General features: G+C 40.1%; 1 protein-coding gene across 1 annotated transcript in view; it reads right to left on the bottom strand.

The window, feature by feature from the left end:
* Positions 1–20,792, bottom strand: part of LOC149808536 (RPA-related protein RADX-like) — a 119,971-nt gene that overhangs the window by 41,258 nt on the left and 57,921 nt on the right. The window lies entirely within an intron of this gene.

Here is a 20,792-nt window from a genome sequence, read left to right on the forward strand (position 1 = left end):
TCATTGATATATTCCATGTCTGATATAAGTTGATTTAACACCTCAATGTGTTTTCGTGTTTTTGTTTTCCGTAGCTGTTCTAGTTGTGATTGGTAATTATGATTAATTTTGGTAAAAGCACCAGTGATATCATTTAAACCAACTGTGACCACGGCGGACGATTCAGGAGTTTGCTTATACGGAAAATACCATTGCATGGTATTCCTGTTTTGAAATATAAACCTGCTGGGTGATAACGCGCTTTTTATAATAGACAAATCATTTTGATAACTGGGATTAATCTCGTGATACGATTGCGCATTCGTGTGCAAGTCCGCGGGGATTTCATGAGGTGGATTCTTGGGCCATCCTAGTATGGTTCTTATTGAACTGTTATAAATATCAACCATATACCCCGGTGTGCTTATTTCAATCGTCGATGATAACGTCAGTTCATGAACCGTAATAGCTATTTTTGATTCCTTTGTGGTAATCGATTTTATCCTGCGTTGAAATTCTTTATTGATTTGTTCTATTTGGTATGACCCAGTTGGTATTGTAACCTCCTTCCAGTCTGGGGTCCCATTGGGTTTATTTGTCCATGCAAAAACCAGCGAGTTATTAGGTTGTTGTCCGTTAAATGCGTCCGCTCGGATATTAGGCCAACTGTGATATATTCGCAATTTTGCCAGCGCTATTTCCTTCACTGGAACCGGTGATGGGAAGTTTACACTGAATTCGGGTTTCGTTGATGTTATCGATATCATACTTGTTTGTACCGGAGTGGTGTTTTCCGCGATCCGTTGAAGTAATTGAAACCCTTCGGGGTTCAGCGACATTATTATTATTCGCTGTTTTTAGTGTTTAATTTCAACACCGAATCTTGTTTTAAGCCCATTGAAGTGGTTTCAGCGACGTGGTTTCCGGCTTCCAGTTGAAAATTTTCGATTTTTGACATCGCGGAGCCATACAACTGGACCATCGCGGAGAATTCAACATCGGATATGAACGAATTATCAATCGACAACGAGATCAACCCGGATAATTTCGAGTACGCGTCGGATACTATTTGATGTTTTACTGTATACTCGTTGAGTTTTTTCTGAGAACACGATGATATCTTTCTAGTGATTGCGTTGGCGACTCCAGCAATTGTTGTCGCCGCGGAGATAGCGATTGGAACGGCGATCGGGGCTATCATGGTCACCGTGGATAAAATGACACCGGTACCGGCTACTATACCAGACACCGAGTACATGGCCACGTCGATGGCGGTTATTTTACGACGGTATTTTTTTATTTTTGCGCGGTATTGTTCGGAAAGCGTTTTTAAGCTCGCGGAGAATTCTTTTGCGGTATCGAATCGATATTGATGTGACGTCGGTGATACCTCTAATTCAATTGCCTTGGTGGTCATTTTTATTTAAAAGAACTAGTGTCTTCAATTACTCACTTAGATCCACTACAAATTCCACATACCATGTAATGTTTGTCCTAAATAGACCGCTATCAACGGCTTTAATTATAAATCGTTCGGTTGCATCCTTGTCAATGATTGTTGATATTGTATTGTTAAACCCGGATGAACTCGACGATGATATACTGAACTGCATCGCTGAAATCAATGTCAATCGATAAATGCCCTTAACAGTTGCGGTGATATTTACTGTATTATTCGTAGGAGTCCAATCGAATGATCCATGCCGAATTGTGTATACTGCGTTGATGGCGTTTTCATGAGGGGTTTTTATTTTTTCGAGTTGCTCCGTCATTCTAGGTAGTCTGTCTTTAATCACTGCAACATCAGTTTTGATCGTTCCTATTTCCCGTGTATTCTCGGTCATACTTTTTTTGTTCGCTGCAACATCAAGTTTGATTGTTCCTATTTCATATGTATTCCCGTCTATACTTTTTTTGTTCGCTGCAACATCAGTTTTGATTATTCCTATTCCCCGCCAATACGCATCTACATTTTTTTTGTTCGCTTCAACATCAGTTTTGATCGTTTCTATTTCCCCTCCATACGCGTTTATACTTTTTCTGTTCGCTTCAACATCAAGTTTGATCGTTCCTATTTCCTGTGTATGTTCGTCTATATTCCTTTTGCTCGTCATAACATCAATTCTGATCGCTCCTATTTCCTGTGTATGCGCGTTTACCCTTCCTTTGTTCGTTTCAACATCAAGTTTGATTATTCTTATTCCCCCTGCATGCGAGTCTATATTCCTTTTGTTTGCTGCAACATCAGTTTTGATTGTTTTTATTTCCTGTCCATGCGCGTCTATATTTCCTCTGATCGATATAACATTTAATTTTTCCGCTTCAACACCAGTTTTGATTGTTTTTATTTCCCCTCCATACGCGTCTATATTCCTTTTGTTCGCTTCAACATCAGTTTTGATCGTTTCTATTTCCTCTCCATACGCGTCTATATTCCCCTTGTTCGCTGCAACATCAGTTTTGATCGTTCCTATTTCATATGTATTCCCGTCTATACTTTTTTTGTTCGCTGCAACATCAGTTTTGATCGTTCCTATTTCCCCTCCATACGCGTCTATACTTTTTTTGTTCGCTGCAACATCAGTTTTGATTGTTTTTATTTCCCCTCCATACGCGTCTATACTTTTTTTGTTCGCTGCAACATCAGTTTTGATTGTTTTTATTTCCCCTCCATACGCGTCTATACTTTTTTGTTCGCTGCAACATTTTGATCGTTCCTATTTCCTGTCCATTCGCGTCTACATAATCTTGTTCGCTGCAACATCAGTTTTGATTGTTTTTATTTTCTGTTCATACGCAGTGATATCATTTATAGTTGTTGTAATCTCATCCAGCTTGGTATTTTTTTACCAAAGAATTTATCAAAGTTGTCATCGATCCTGTTAACATTTTTTCGTAACGTGTAAAATTGGCCCGACAGCGTTGTAAACTCCGAAATAGTATTTTTTATTGTTGCAAGATTCGGTTCGGTTACCGTCGGGGTCCCAAAAAAAACTAGCGGTAGTGAGTTGTATATCGGTGACAGATTTTTTCACCTGCGTGTCAAGTTCGGTCACCGATCTATCTAACCTTATAAAACCGTTTTGGACTAATGTTACCCTATCCGTCACCGTCGACAGATGTTCACCCGGTTTGAGTCGTCCGTCGCTGGTATACAACGCGATAGCGTTCTCGGCGGCATCACGCTGTCGTGTTAAAACGTCATCCAGCGACACATTACTGGATTTCAATTTACCCTGGCGGTCTTGAAATACAACTATTTCACCTGGGTCAACACTTGTTAGGTTCAACGTCTCAGCGATTTCATCCTCGATTAGTTTTTTTATGTCATCGGTGGCGGGCGTTTCCGTTGATTTTTTCAGCGCCGAAACCGGTCGTCCCCAGATATCAATCATTATTATTGTAAAAAAAACGGTGTTTTTAATTAACCCGCCGGGCCTCTACGACCCCACTAGTGTATTCGTTTACAACCACATGAGGTGGTCTCCGCGATGATGAAATCGCCGCGAGTACGTTCAATACCTCACGGCCACATATCGGTGGGTCACTTAATCGCTGTGTTGGCAGCGTGGAATAAAAAACCGGGGCTGAACACGCCCGGATATACCGCATGAACTCGTTCGGCGGGGCTAACCCGTATGAATCAAAATAGACGATCGCACGCGGATCAATCGCGTACGCAACCCAATGAGTTCCCGCTCCGGAGGACCCATCGAGGTTAATTATACCGGTTTCAATATTCCTTGGTTTTGTTGGTAATTGATCCCTCATAAAAACACCTCTGAAGTTTTTTATCGCTAACGCGTCTGCGGCATCTATTAAATCAAAATTGAATAACGGAACCATAGACTCTTGCGTTAATAAACGGTCCCCGGTAGTCTTAGACCCTTCCCCGAGTACCATGAATACGGGGTTCCCGGTAGTCTTAGACCCCTTCCGGCCACGGATCGTTTTTTTTTTTTATAGCCTTTCCCGGCTGCTTTCTTCAATGCTATTCCCGCCGCGGTACCAACGGCTCCTAACGCCGCCGCCTTAGCCACTGTTGGTGCGGCCGCGGCAATCAACGCTGGAATCGCAGCTAACAGCGGAAATATCCCAGCGGTCTTTTCCATGTTTTTAATCGCTGCGGCCGAAAAATCTATTTGAACGCCCTTTTTATTCTTCATCGCATCATTGAAATGTTTTATTTGACGCGCCGTCAACGATATCTTATGATTACCACCCGCCATCTGCGACAGCTTCAGCGTTATTGTGGTTCCGCATTGTTTAGCCGACTTTGATCGTAATTTCTTGACTTGACCATCAGTCAACTCTACACTGACAACACTATACGACATTTTATTGTAAACGCGTTTGTGTTTTCAATTACATGTTTTCCACTGGTGCATCAACGATTCTCATTCGTCCACCAACGCCTTCTAGCAGCATTGATTTATCGCTGAGAATGACAGCAACCGCTCTATAATCAGCACCACCCGGGGCTATACGAGCTCGGAAGTGTATATCAACGACGGATTGTCTCGTTAAATCAAGATATTCCAACGAAAAATAATAAATCGGATACAGGTTTTTAAAATCAAGTTGTGATATTTGCAAACCAGTGTCGACGTTTTGATCACGACCTATATATGACAGCAATCGATGATACACACGTGCAATATGGTTGTCGCCGTAATTAAGCTGTATATCCTCGGATGGTTCCTGTTGTCCGTTTATTCTCAGCGAAACATCCCTGACTCCTAATTGATCAAATATCATATGGCTGCGTTCTTGATTACCCAATCGTCCCCTATTCTGTAGCGCTATGAATATATGACGCGGGGCTGAAACACCCTGTTTTGATGCCAAGTGCCATGTAAATGTATCGGCGACATTATCCTCTTTAGCATCAGTTGTTACCGCTAGCCAACTCAACGATTTTCCCCCTTGTTCCATAAATGATAACAATCGTGCTTCCGTGGTAACTGATGGAGTCAACACCGGCATCCACAATGCCATTTTAGTTAAAACGACTTTACCGTTATCGACGCCAGCAGCACGCCATATTGCATTGTTATCATCGCCCCTTCGCGTTAGCGCGATTGTATGCTTAGCCCCATAGATAACTTTTCTGACATTTCTACAAAATCCGAATATGTGATGGAGTGGAATCGCGCATGAAAACTGTCGGCGTGGTCTTTTCAACATCCCTACTCGTGCTGCGAATCCTAGATTGTAATTATTGTTAGCACTTTTTATAATATTGAAATCAGCGCCTGGTCTTGCCCTGCGGTCTGGGTTAGCTGCTTCAGCTTGATTAGCAACTGAAGTATCTTGTGGTGTCAGCACGTTAATGTACTGAAGATGATCAGCATTATCAGTGGCGTCCTTTGCGAACATCATAGATGGGCCCGCCGATTTTGTATAATCATCCCAGTATCTCGCTAACCCAATTATCGTTGTTGCAACATCAACCTCGCGTTCTATTGATTCAATTTCTCACCCGTCAATAAGATATCTGGCACTCTCAAATAACGCCATGATACCGTTGTTGACAAAACCAACTCGAACACGATCGTCATCTGCGTACGGTGTATTAGCGGCAACATTTGTCACGAGTTCTCCCTCAATTTCGATAAACGCTTCACACGGCAAAAAGTATTTACTGGTATCTTGGACTTGAAGTTCAATTCGCGATCGTAGGTCGGCTTGCGGTGGTTGATAGGAATAAAATTGATAATCGCGGACAGAATCATCCCTGCGCACTGGGGCATCCATATCAAACGCGGGATCAGCGGTTTGCGCAAACATTTTTATTATTTATCATGTTGATGTTTTCAATTGCAATTCATCAACGTCGTTTTCGTCGTAAATTCTTCGAATTTTGTTTAAGACCACTCCCCGTTATCGCGTTCATGAGCGCGTTGGTTGCCGCATCGGCGGATGGCTGAGCCGCCAGCGATGCTAGTTTTTCTTCCACGGCGTTATTTATTACTTTACTGACATTCGCAGGCATCACTGTCGTTGATGGCATCACCGGTGGTTTCTGTTTTCTTTTTCTCACCAACGACATTAGTTTGTCCTTTGCTGCAGAAAACGCCTTTCCGGCAACATCTCCAATAGCGCTGATTCCCTTATCACGAATAACATCAATAGCCTTCATTCCTAATTGTTTGGCTAACGGCGCCACTTTTGGAGCCATTCTTGTAAATAACCCCGCAATGGTGCTACCGAGACCATCTCCATAGTACGCGCGGTAAACAGGCAATCGCGAGTTTACCACGTAGATGAGTACTGGTTTATCATGGTTGTAATGTATGATCATCTTTATTATAAAAACACCAGTTTTCCAATTAGTGATTGATCACCCCCCCTTCCCACCACCGAATCATAAATTTTGTCAAAAACATCGATTTTCTCTAAATGATTTCCTGGGGTTTTCATTGGCGGTAAAAATCCGCGTTTTTTGTCAATTTTTGTCAATTTTTGTCGTTTCTTGTCAATTTTTGGTCGTTTTTGGTTGGTTTTTGCCGGTTTTTGGTAAAAAATATCGATTTTCTCTAAATGATTTCCTGGGGTTTTCACCCGTAAAAACCAACCAAAAACGACAAAAAAACGACCAAAAAACGACCAAAAAACGACCAAAAACGACCAAAAGTTAACAAAAATTAACAAAAATTAACAAAAACGACAATTTTATAATTTTTTTAATCATCCACTAACTCGTTCATGAGCGTTCGACATGCATTAATGTCCATGATACCGCCTGCAAATAACCGCTTGCAAATATCAGCGGCCTCATTGATTATTTCCGGAGAGTTATTTCCGGCTCGTTTTCCTCCGATTAGTACTTCCAGCCGTGATATATCACTGAGAACACTACCAGGACAGGTAACGCCGTAGGATTCTTTACCAACAGAGTATCCTTCTCCTTTTTTTAGTTTTGCCCTTTTTTTAACCTCATCGAGGAATGCTTTGTAATCGGGACCACCACCACGTGGTATCGCATTCTCATGTATACTCGCTAAATACACCATTCTTGTCCAGTTCTCCGTCGAGGTTATTTTTTTCTTGTAACCTTCATTGATATGCTCATCTCGAAGGCTCTTAGGTGATGTTGTAATAACAAAATCAATTAATTCTTCCCTGCTGAGGCCTCTAATTTTATCTATTGCGGACTTTTTAAGTACATTACGGGGTATATTCCCCCCTTTCTGTATTTCTTCGGTATTTCTTCCGGTATTTCTTCTTCTGGTTCTCTTGCAGTAGCACCTAGTTCTTCTTCATCGGCCATTGTAACATAAGGTTCTTGTGGTTCGGTTACAGCGAGTGGTGGTGGCCTCCGTGTTGTAGCAGGAAGTGTTTCTAAAGACCTTTTTGTTTGTTCGGTCCGAGCCGCTATCTTTTCAAGTACGCCAAGCAGTGGCGCCTTTTTCTTTCTTTCTTCGTCAGGAATATCCCCGTATATCGCTGTTTTCACATCCTTGGTTGCACTCGTTATCGGAGCAAAGAGTTGTTCACTTCCAACAGTAAAATCAGTTTGTAGTTGCTGCCGCGTTTGAAGTTGTTCTCGGACCCTGTCTCGTAACGGTATGAACTTTTTAAGCGCCGCTAGCCGCTCTCTGGCTAGCCGAGTAGTAAGTGATTCGCCTACCATTATTGCAATTGCTCCGCAATTTCTAATTTCCCGCCGAGTGTGGCGGGGGGGGATATGTATACCATCGGGGGCTCCACGGAGTTTTCGTCTATAATCCTTCTAATGTTTTTGATCTTACTAGAAATCTCCCGGCGTCGTTCATAAACACATCCAAGTTTTTTTCGTATTATTTCAACGGCAGTAAATAGTCCAATGAATGCATTTACGTCATTGTGGTACAGGCTCTCATTAATCGCATGTTGTAATCGTTTTATAAAAAAGTACTCGCGGGCCAGGGTAAAACGCCCCCGTTTCGATTGTTCGTTAATAATCTCATAATCGGATAATATTTTTTCGCTGTCGAGACTATCAGATAATTCAATTCCTTGATTTTTTAATTTTGAAATCTCGGCTAATATATTATTGATGTCTTCGATATTCATATTCTTATAAAACATCCTTATTTCTAATATAAAAAAAAATGAACTCTGCGCAGTGTGTTAACATTCGATTGAACCGTAGGATAATTCGTTTTCTTCCGGAACAGACAATTTATTGTCATGGCGACTTCGTCAGCGCCATAGGCGCCGGTGACCTTGTCACTCGCTGATATAATCGGAGGATTCTGTTACATATGAAAATCGAATTTTGCGTCCGTTTTTTTTTGAGATCGCTGAATTCTGTATTCCTTCTGCAACAAATCGTATTGAGGCGATACAAATGTCGAAATATTTTCCTGCCTCATTCATCGACTGAAATATTTTTTCCTCGTGAGTTGTTGTATCAAATGACTTTACGGGTTTTGCTTTCTTTGAGTATTTACCAGTTTCGCCTTTTTTGGTATTTTGACTTTGCGAGATAGCTTGCAAGTTTATAAGAGAATTATCAGTCTTATTATTATTAATATGATCAATCACAAGCCCATTCTCGATTAATCCGTTGAATACTTCAAATACCACCCTATGAACATAATACTTCTTCTTTCCGGCACCAAACATCAAATACCCCTGATTATTTTTCCATCCAACTGGTTTATTTAGTCTACAATTTCTAACAACACTGTCGCGAGATGCCTCGTAATTAACGAGCACAGGGTGAGGTCTGAACTCTTGGTCCATTTGTATAATAATACTACTTGTCTAATTCATTATTTGGTTTAATTATAAACCTTTCAATGTAGTCCTGAGGAGTTTTGATGACGAAGTCGGCGGTGGGGTCAATGACGGCGTTTTTAATTCGCTTGTCGTAATAACGTTTTAACTCTCTGTATCGCTTTCCGCCACAATTGATACACAACTGCGATTTTCCTCTTACACCAACGCGACAAACCAAGCAGGGGAGGGGGCCAAGAGAACCATTACGAACGCTTTGTAAATGATACCCGCAGAATTCACCTCTATATGATTTATTGCACGGGGTTGTCGACCCAATCATCAACCATTTGCAGTGATTCATTATACTATATTCTTTTATTTAAATACTTGTTTTAATTATATGGATGAGTTCGAGAGATTAGCAGCAATTAAGCCCTGGAAAAATATTAGGTTTAATCTCGATAGAGTCCTCAAGGACGCACCAAAAGCGTTAATAAACGATAGAACCCTGTTGAGTAAAATACGCGATTGTATCAATGAATTCAAGCATGATGGTGCATCTCATAGTTGGTCAACATTTCGAATTGATGGTGTTGTTGATGCTACCATGAACGACAACCGCGCAGCAACGATAATATCACAACTTGACGGTAAAAAGTATTTCTTCCGAGTAAAATTCATTGTCCGGGTGGAATCAGGTAATTGGATCATACGTGATAAATTTGAACCAGTTCTCAGCGACAAGAAAACAGTTATTGTTAGCCGCGACTCCAAGCCGGGGTTGTTAACTGGAATTGACAGACCATACTATGAACGAGCGTATCCTGAAACAGCAGTTGTTTATGGAATATACCCGTTAAATAAGAAACCTGATATCGGAAAACTAGCGCCGATGAAACAGTCAACGGTGATAAATTGTGTAGCATAACGAATAATAGAGCATTTTACAAATGCGTGTCGAGGAAACAAATTGACTGATTTACGACGCAGCAAAATCAACCAGTGGGAGAAGACAGTGCGCGAGCGTGGAGCAACCATCAGCGACATAGCGAGATTAGAAACGTCGCTGAGATTTCCAATAACCGTTACAACGATAACCGGTGAAGTATTATACGAATCGAAGTATAAATCAAATGGAGCCCCAATCAAAATTATTGATCATAACGAACACGCATGGACGTCCGCGGTCACAATATTTCCACGGGATAGAACAGTAAAGTATATACCTGAAGAATTCCTGGGAGAACAATTCTCCAAGGATGGTTTTCTCGCGGAGAGGAAACTATTTGATGCTATTGCTTGTTTGCGTAAAGACGACCCTGTGTCAGTGTGGTTACTTCGCAGCGCTGAAAACGATGCGGATACCTTTGATCAGTTTGTAAGACCAAACGGTGAATTATATCGCACTGAAGCGTTTCACAACAAGATGAAAAAAACCGCCATAGAATTTGGAGAGCATGATGAACAACTGCTAACAAATTGTTTTACGATTCCATCGGTTGCGGCTCATGTTGCAGCAAGGAAAAATGCGTGGAGTCCAACACGCAAGGAATTTCTACCGGATGTACAATCCAGTTGTTTGGAATACTATCACGGTGGACTATGGAACACTGAATACAGCCGCGACGCTATGATTTCCGTTGATATGGTTGCCTGTTATCCAGCGAGTTTTCTCGGGTATGGATCCGCCGCTGAGTATTTCAAACGATTTGGACACCCCAGACATGAAATGACTCGTGTTGCTATTAATGGACCACTGCCTGATTTTGATTTAACCGGATTCGCTCGCGTAGTATCATTTGAGTTCGAGGCAGGACTTCATCGCTGTTGTTATATTTGGATCGGTAGACACATGTCTGAAAAGAAGTGGTTGCCAATAGCGCTGCTACGGTATATGATTGATTGTAAAATGCTTGTATTGTTGATTGTCAGTGACGCGATTATATCATACCGGGCGCAGACTGAAGTCTGGTTACCAGAACCGGAGCGTCTAGATAGCATAATTGACGAGTCCAGAAAACAGATTGATGCCGACGAGGAATATATCATCGAATGGTCCAGGAGGATATTCAACCAACGAAACCGCGAGGCAAAAGATCTCGGTAGAAGAATAATCGGTAAGTTCACACAAGGTGGAAAATACTGCGACTACAAACGATATTGCTCACGGCTGATTATAGATGACGCAGAATATGATTTCGTAATCAAGGACGCAGTGGCGAAAAATAGATACGTGAACTGCAAAACAGCTTTCTTGTCCAATGGAACAAAGTTGGGTACAGTTGTTACTTACAGCGATGGAGACAGCCCGGCATATCCACATTTGAGGGCGTCTATGCTGGGTTATGCCGCTATCAATTTATTCTCGATGATAAATAGATTCCCCGACACCGCGGTTAGAGTAGTCGTTGATTCATTTTATATAGACGTAAAGTATAAGGGAAACATAGCCGAGTTTACTAGTCCGGACGAGAGTTGGGGTACATGGAGAATTAAAAATGAAATACGACGCGATTATTCCCCGTCAGCAGATGTCACCGTTGAGAACAACTACTTACGCGGTGATAATCTATCAGAATGGTCTAATGCACCACCGTGTTCTGATCCAATTTGTAGACACAAAACAGTTTATTTAAGCGGCTGTGGCGGGTCAGGAAAGACGACTCGGGCAATTGAACTATTTCGAACACGGGCAAGTATAATCGTGCTTACACCGACCCATAGACTAGCGCGAGAGATAAAACAACGAAATGTTGATGCCGTTACTTATCACAGCTTTTTTCGATACAGCGGTGGTGAGTGGACTCCTGATCGAATGGGTGAAAAATTTATTCCTGAGGTTATCATCTGGGACGAAATATGTACTGTTTCGTTAGATGTTTTACAAATAATAATAATAATAATAATAATAATGCTTTATTTATAGAGGGTGACTCATTAGTCAAGGACTATTCTCCCTTGAGGCCCTCTTAAGGAGAGTATAACAATGCACATTATATGAAGATGGCAATAATTACTGTTTATTTTAACATGTTTAGTATTAAAATACTAAATTCCATTATCTGTTAGAAACACATACATGCTCATGATATCTTTTCTTAAATATTCTAATATTTTCAGCAGATTTTACATGTAGTGGAAGCTTATTCCACAGAACTGTACCAGAGTATTGAAAACTCTTTTTAAATTGCTCTGTTCTTGGTTTTGGTATTAGAATGTTTCCATGTGATATTGATCTCAACTGGTATTGTGCTGAAAAAGGCCTGAATAAGTCTTGAAGATACTCTGGTGCAGTTCCATGTAGACATTTATATAAAAGAACTGCCTTGTGAAAATCTATCCTGTCATATATTGTGAGCCATTTGAGTTCTGTAAATAATGCTTTTGAGGGATGATCAACAGATGCATCTAAAATTACACGTGCTGCTCGTTTCTGAAGTTTATAAATCCTGTCAAGCTCAGATTTGGCACAGTTTCCCCATACATTAGAACAATAATCCATTGTTGGAAGAATATATGACTTGTAGTATAGATTGCGAGTTTCCATAGGTAAATATTTCTTGATTCTGCTGAGAAGGGCAATTTTGGATGACAGTGTTTTACAAAGCTTATCAATATGGTCATTCCATAATAAATTATTATCTACAGACACACCTACAAGCCTTTCATGTTTGACATTTTCTAATGGATGATTATTTATTGCAAGAGACAGTTTTGGGTTCCCTGACTTGTGTAGCTTTTGTGATGTCCCCAAAATCATACATTTTGTTTTACCTTCATTAATTACCATCCTATTTTGTTGTGCCCAGTTTTGGACTCTGATAAGGTCTGAGTTTAATTTCATTTGGATAACTTCAGTATCAGAACTAGATGTATACAAAGTTGCATCATCTGCAAACAAATCTGTGTTTGTGGATTCATTATTTAATGGTAGATCATTGATATAGATAAGGAAGAGGAGAGGGCCCAAAACTGAGCCTTGAGGGACTCCTGAATGAATAGTGCGAGTTTGAGAGCTAATATTGCCAATGCTTACTTGTTGAGACCTTTGGTTTAGGTATGATCTAAACCAGTTTAAAGAAGGATTGTCAAATCTGTAACAGTTCAACTTTTGCAGCAGAATTTCATGATCAACAAGATCAAAGGCTTTCTTGAAGTCAAGGAAAACAATCCCAGTCATATGTCCATTATCCATTTCCTTCAGCCAAAGATCAATTAATTTGGTAAGTTCTGTTTGGCACGAGTGGTACTTTCTAAATCCTGATTGAGCTTTATGAAATAGAGAGTATGTTTCGAAAAATTTATAGACCTGAATGGCTACATGCTTTTCAAATAGTTTTGACAATACAGGTAGAATTGATATTGGTCTGTAATTTCCTGGATCCTCCTTTTCTCCTTTCTTAAAGATAGGTGTAACCTTTGCACATTTCAGTGTTTCTGGAAAATTACCACTCATTATACTTAAATTTATGATATGCGTTAGTGACTTTGTTATTACTGGTGCAGCAATTTTAAGAATTCGTGGACCAATACCATCCAATCCAGAGGATTTATTAATATTAACCTTAATTAGCATATCAAAAACATCACCTTCACTAACATTAGCTATTGAAAAATAATTTTCATCAGGAATTTTAGCTTTTATAAATAATAGAAGAGCATCAAGTTCAATTGGGATATTAGTCTGGTTCTGAATACTCTTACTGGAGATGCTTATGAAGAAATTGTTGAACATTTCCACAATGTCTTGTACAGATGTTGCTATATCATCATTTTGCTTAAGTCTAGGGGGAAGGCAACTGTTCTTGCGTGGGTTCAGCTCTTTTAGATGCTTCCCCAATGTTTTGGTACTCTTACTTTCATTAATAGCCTGTTTATAGTAGTTCTCTTTTGCCTTATCTATCAGGTACTTAGTTTTATTTCTCCACTTTCTATAGCTTTTCATGTCTTTTTTCTTGTGGAAATTATCTCTTAGGTGCCTAGCCTCATTGATCTCAGGGGTAATCCACTTGGGTGTAATTTGGTGTTTAACCCTTTTTGTTTTAATTGGGGCATGCTTGTCTAAGGCTGCATTGAACATCTGATACCATTTGTCCAAGGCAGTGTTGACATCAGCTATAGTGCAGACTGATTGGAAAGGTTTGCAAACTAAATCATTTAAGAACATTTCCTCATCAAACTGTTTGAAGTCCCTGTATTGAATTTCAATGTGTTGGCCATTTTTAGATGATTTCGGAACATGTCTAGTTATACAGACTGGGTAGTGGTCACTCAGTGCATACACTGGTACCTTAATTTCACTTACGTTTTCAGGTTTATTAGTATAGACATGATCAATGATAGTAGCACTTTTATCCGTTACTCTAGTTGGGGTGTTAATTAATTGAGTAAAGTTGTAAGTTTCAAAGCTACTTTTCCATGTTAATGGTGGAGTTTTCATATAGTCAATGTTAAAATCACCTAATATGATAATTTCTAAATCTTCCTTAAGTAATGCTTTTTGAATTTGAACCTCAAATCTATCAATCCAATCAGCTGTGGAACTAGGTGGCCTGTAAACCGAACATAAGAGTATTGGCTTTGATTGGGCAAGGGTTACTTCGATCCAGATGCTCTCTACCCCAATAGTCTCTAGATCAACACGTCTGTTATAACTAATGGAACTGTCTACATAGAGAAGAATACCCCCACCCCCCATGGATTCCCTATCTTTTCTTTCAAAGTTGAACCCCTGTATTTGGAGAGCCAAATCATCAGTATCATCGGAAAGAAAGGTTTCACATAGACCTAGAATATTGACTGATCTAGTTTGCTGTAATATTAACTTTATCTCATTCAGTTTAGGGAGGATGTGTTGAATATTTAGGTTGATTACTTGCAGACCTCTTTTGAGGAGGCCAAATACATGACAATTTTGATCAGAGGATTGATCTTCAGACAAGGTAGTATGCCATATATTGTTTTTAGACTTGACAGATTTCTTTACATTGCCTTGATTATTTACATAAACATATGAAGAAGATAACATACAAGATCCATCTGTTGTACCATGACCACATGTAGTGGATTTTTGAGAATGTTCAATATGAGACTGATTTACATACATACAAGAAGACATTGACATATTAGACACTTGGGGGGCCTCAGAGGGAGAAGTAACTTGAACAGTATCACACAGTTGTTTACATGTTAACAAGTTGCACTTTGTACACAAATCAGATAGTGCCTGAAACCTGTTTATAGAATTATAATTATTACATTGAAAAGTGTACACATATTCTAATGCATTTTGTTGCTGGATATGTGTTGCATAGGCCTGTACATCATAGCCTTCTACCTATTGGTATGTGCACAACTTTTGCTTATGTCCTAGTTCATTACAAAGATGGCAGCGAATCTGTTTTCCATGCAGACACCGCTGTGTTACATGACCGTGCTCTCCACAATACAAGCAGTTGTCTGACTCATGCCTAACCCCTTTTATAAGTCTTATGTACTGGTCTATATTCCTAAGGAGCATGGCAGTACCTCTGTTGGACAAGTGGATTTGGTCTCGCTGGTACAATTGTTGGTTCACTCGATTGTCTTTGAAGAAGGTCCAGTATTGCGGAACAAAGAGTATTTGGAAATTTTCACACAACATACTTAGGGTGTCATTTAGTTGAGTCATAAGTGCATCCCTTCTTGGCGGTAGACCTGAGATGATTATTTTACACTCTGCGTTTTTGGACCTGATGGCATACAGCAAACTTTCATAATCATCCTCAATGCCCTTCAAAGATTGGCCATTACTGTAATTATTGCCACCAATGAGAAGAATTACAGTATGATATGGTGACATATCCATTTCCAATATTTTTTCTGTAATAGTGTTAATAGTAGCACCTCTATGAGTTTTTACGTCAGTTTTATATAACCCTCTTGTTCTTACTCCTTTGATTATTGATGATCCTATGAGAAGAGATCTGTCGTTAACTATGTTGTTGATTTTGACCAGTGGGGGGTTCAGATGCATTGTTTGAACTTCTTGATTTCCATGACTAGACTGACTGAGAGTTTGGTGACTGCTGTATTTAGTATTTGTATTTAATTTAGCTCCTTGTTGTGGATAATTGGAGGTTGTCTTTAGAACAGTTTCTTCAGTACCTGGATTTGATGTCGAATGAGACACATGATGGTCAGTGTTTACAGCATGTGCTTTAGTTAACTTTTGGCTCTGCCCATCTAATACCTGTAGAAGAGACTCATCTTGTTTAATTGGTGTGGTTGCATCTGTTTGTGTGCATAATGATTTTTTTCTAATAGCTGGTTTTGGTATGGTCTGAGTGCCCTGACATGCTTTCTGGTCCTCTGACATGTTTGTGTATTGCGTTGTCTGGGTTTTCTGGCACACTTTTTTGGCACCTGGTTTATCCATTTGAACACTGTGTAGACTCTTTGATTTTAGTGCAGAGAGTTCCTGTTCTAACCTTAAAATGTTTCTTGATTGGTTGCTGCTCGCGAATACAGCGGTAATCATGTGTGGGGATCATGGCCAACCACCACCATTTGTCGGCGAGGGTCCACATGATTGGTTAAAGGGTTTTGTGGACTATTATGAAGAAACCGATACTGATTACCGAGCACTTGATGAACAACTGCGCGAGGTTAAAAAATTAATCAGATTACAGCCGGATAGAATTCAGTGTGAAATAATCCGCGAGGTGATTCCGGAAACGCCGTTAAATGAATTCTGGGAAACATGGAGACCAAACGATTTGATTGTAGCGAGCAGAAAGATAGTCAGAGACACACTTCAGCGGAAGTTGTTTACGTTGCCTAAGGAAAAGTTTCCTACGCGTCCAGTGCCGTTATGTTATAGACCCGCGGATACACGGCGGCAGAACATTGAAGTTGAAATCCCGGGCCCGACAGCGTCAGGGACAAAAAAACAAATTCTCGTGCTGAATGATATCGTGCTCGTTGATATCAGCGTCGTTGAGGACGCGCTACGTGCTGATAAATCCCCGTGGACGCTAGGATACGCAACAACAATACATTCCTCGCAGGGACTAACCATCACGGACACAATTGTTTGGATGGTTGATAATCGCATCGAATGGTCAAATCTAGTCTATCTTGCAGTGTCCCGAGTACGAAGGATAAATCAGCTTCGAAGAATTGTTGTTGACGGAGTCACCAACGACAACGACATCATCGATGCAAGCGTCATTGATAGAAAACTCTCGGGTTACCGCCAACAGGATAAAAAAAGACAGCGGCGTTTTGATATTGATGCCGAATTAATAATTGCGTTACGACAACAACAGAATAATCACTGCGCGAGTTGTAATTGTGTAATGTGTTGGCGTTATTCGGATAAAGACGCTCGCCAATTTACCGTGGACAGGATCGATAACAGTCTCAGTCATGTCAAAACCAATGTGAGGTTGACCTGTCTTGAGTGCAATAGACGCAACAGCGCTAGTTAAGACCACGCGGGGGTAATTGAGTATCGTCAGGTATCACTTGTAGTTGCTCGCGTGTAAACCCCCGCTGTGGGGCAGTTGAATCCAGTCTATAGATCGGTGGTCTATCAGTTGATCGTGTTATCGTTGATATGTTATGCGTGGTAACACTCCAGATAGGATCAGTAGCTCTTTTTTTACCGCCTTCAAGCTCTCCTGGTTCATATAGATATCTAACAGTGACATCGCCGAGAATCGGCTTGGAAACGCTATCTATTTTTGATCTTCCGGGTATATACTCGTATTTAATCGCGTCGCTGGGCTTCATGTTGATTGCTCGGGTAATCTCGTTATTTAACGCGGCAATTACGCCTGGCAACCTTTTGACCCATTCACGAGATCGTTTTTCTTGGATGAATTCCTTCGCGTATTGATACCCAAATAACCGTTCAGCAAGAGTCCGATTGAACCGTTCAACAATTGCCTGATCACGATGTAGCGCAGTATGACCTCGTCGTATCGCGACGCTATGATGTTTCAGCGTTGATAAAACAGCGCCGCGAAATTCACTACCAGGATCAACTTGTAATAGATTTGGCCAGCGCAGAGGACCTCTTCGATAAATCCGCTCAAACGCATCGGCTACTTCAGTTGCCGACTTTGTTTTTAACGGCTCCGCTTGTTTGTATCGACTCGCAACATCAACTACGGTTAGCGCGTATTTGTAACCGTTGTCATGCGGCAGAAATAGTATATCAGCCTGATGAACTTCATTGGGTACGCTGACATCAAAGCGCGAAAAGTTGATTTGTTTAGGCGGTGGTAGATAAATTTGCCATATAGCCTGTCTGGATAACCAATTAGCCGCGGTGGCCCTCGTTACTTTTGCAGCGCTTGCAAGCTTACCAATTGCGGCCTTCCCCTTCCAGTATCCTCTCGGAGAATAATAGATGGATTCCATGTTGTTATTATAAACGCTAGCGTTTTCAATTACCAGCGCGAGAAGCTCCGCTTCCAATCATTAATTTACCTTTCATAGCCGATTTTACCAACCATGAAGCCAATTTTTCCTTGAAGGATTTATCAGGAATAGCATTTAACGCGTGAATTAATTTTACGTCCGCGATATGACCCTGTTGCAGATCGCTACTTTTGTAGTAAGGAACATCATGAGCATGACACGCCTTATCGATAGCGTTTATTGGATACTCACCGGGTTTGGGCTGATTTTGATCATCGAGTCTGATATCTAATCGTGTTCCCGGGCCACAGTAGCTATATCCTGGGAGGTGTTTTTCTCCTGGATACTTTGCCCACGGGGTTCCGGGGAGTTTTGATAACTTGGCTGCGATGTCACCTCCTCGCTTTTTTTTAAAACATCTCCGGGTCTAATAGAAATAAATCTAAATTTCTTTATACCGCATTGTACACACTTACCAGTAAGCGCCGATCTGTTGTTTCTTGTTGTAACGGTTGTCATATCATTTGTGCCAGTACGCACTCTACACTTCACACAATATAGATCCATAATTTATGTATAGAGATATGAATATAATTGATTTTTCGGCGACTAAAACAAGAGAACCAGTTAAGCATGTTGCAGCGTTACCAAACTCGATCCGGATGATTATCATCGGACCATCCGGATCCGGCAAGACGCAATTGTTACTTAATTTAATAATGAGATAGATGAAGTGGGATAAGTTGTATTTAATCGCCCCTAGCGTAGATGATCAACGATGCTACGAGGTGTTGAAAGATTTCAACGAGAATGCATCAGCGATCGCTGAAAAAAATGTTATTGAGTTTATTACAGATATCAATGATGCACCAGGTATTGATGATATTGATGGCGATGTTAACAATCTAGTCGTGTACGATGATGTTATGTTAGACAATCAAAAAAACCCAGCTAGGATATTTTCCAGAGGCAGGCATAAAAACACTGACGTGATATATATCACTCAACGATACACTCAGATTCCAAAAGTAATCAGAGATAACTGTAATATTCTTGCTGTATTCAACGGTGTTGATACACACACGCTACGAAATATTTGGCAGACATGGTGCGGCGGTGACATGGACTTTAATGTTTTTCGAAACTTTTTTAGTCATGCTCAGTCGACCCCACATGGATTTGTAACGATAAATTTACATGATCCTCGGACACGATATCGTATCGGACTTGACCAAATATTCGGTTAAATTGTAAGTAGCCACTTAGCAGCAGGGAGGGCGATGACATCGACGCGGTCGTCGCGCTTTTTTACCGAACGCTGACGACGCTGGGATCGACGCGCAGAAGGTATTAATTAAACCAAATGACGATTGGACGATCCCCCGACGACCGCGTCGTTTTTTTTTTACCAGGCGCTGACGACACCGGATCCGCTGAGTGCAGAAAGTATTAATTAAACCAAATGACGTTTGGACAAAATGTCGGATTCGCCCTCCCTGCTGCTCCTCAAGAGGTTTCAAGAAGCATCATGTATTAGCAAAAACAGTGTATATTATGTCACTGCTTTTGTTGTTGATGAATTGCAACAAAACAAGATTGATTTATTAAAAAATATGGACATTTATTTCATTAAAAAACCCTTAACACTGAAACATTTTTGTTCATCTTTTAGTAAAATATTTTGATGCTTTTCTAATCAAATTATTTGCTTTTTTGCATACATTACCTTTATTTTCAAGATACCCAAGCTCTGAAAAATTGTTAACAACATGAGCAAAAAACATTGTGTATCAGGTCACTGCTTTTGTTGTTGTTGATTCGCAACAAAACAACATTCCTTTATTTGAAAAAATATGGACATTTATTTTGTATTTAAAAAACCATCAATGTTGAAACTTTTAGAGAGAGGGGGATCTTTTAGTAAAATACTGATGGCGTGACTTCACTGCAAGTAATAGTGGAACTTCTCATCCTTGTGGAAATCTCTGGGTACCAATTAAGGAATTTTAAGTTCGCTACAAACTCTGGAACTCCTCCAAAACGATCTATATATATGGAACAAAGCTTTTTATTCACCAACAACTCATTTTGCTTGGTTGCCCTATCTTTAATTGTATTTGTGAATGAATAGGCAAATCTAAGGTAGTTTAATAACATTACTTGCATAATAATATTTAAAAGTGTTTAACTGATCAACTGGAATGAGCTCATCTGACATACAACTGTAACAGCTAGCTCTTAAACAGGTAGGATTTGCATGCCTTTTAACTTTTCTTTTATTCCACCCTTTTTATTTGATTTGACAGAAAAGACAATTATTATTATAGTACAAAAGCAGGCCTGCTTTTAACTTAGTGTAACAATACATCAAATACTTCCACAAGCTGAAAATCAAAACGTAATTTGCACTTAATTAGGTTCTCACAGAAAAGCCCATGGACATCGCTGTGATTGTAGACATTGACGTTTTTCTCATCTGAACACAAATGGGAATATTGCATTTATGATGATTATACTCAAACTGAAAAGAACTAAAGCATTAATTCCACTAGACAAAACTTATTTAATTGGTATTTATTTATTAAAGTGTTACCACTGGTAGACATTAGTGTAGTGATATTTTCATTTACAGAATGTTCACAGAATATTGTTATCTACAGTGTACTGAAAATGTTGCTAGGAAGAAAATTTTACAA

Source organism: Sinohyriopsis cumingii, chromosome 1, assembly GCF_028554795.1.
Source record: "Sinohyriopsis cumingii isolate HCF-2022 chromosome 1, ASM2855479v2, whole genome shotgun sequence".
NCBI lineage: Eukaryota > Metazoa > Mollusca > Bivalvia > Unionida > Unionidae > Sinohyriopsis > Sinohyriopsis cumingii.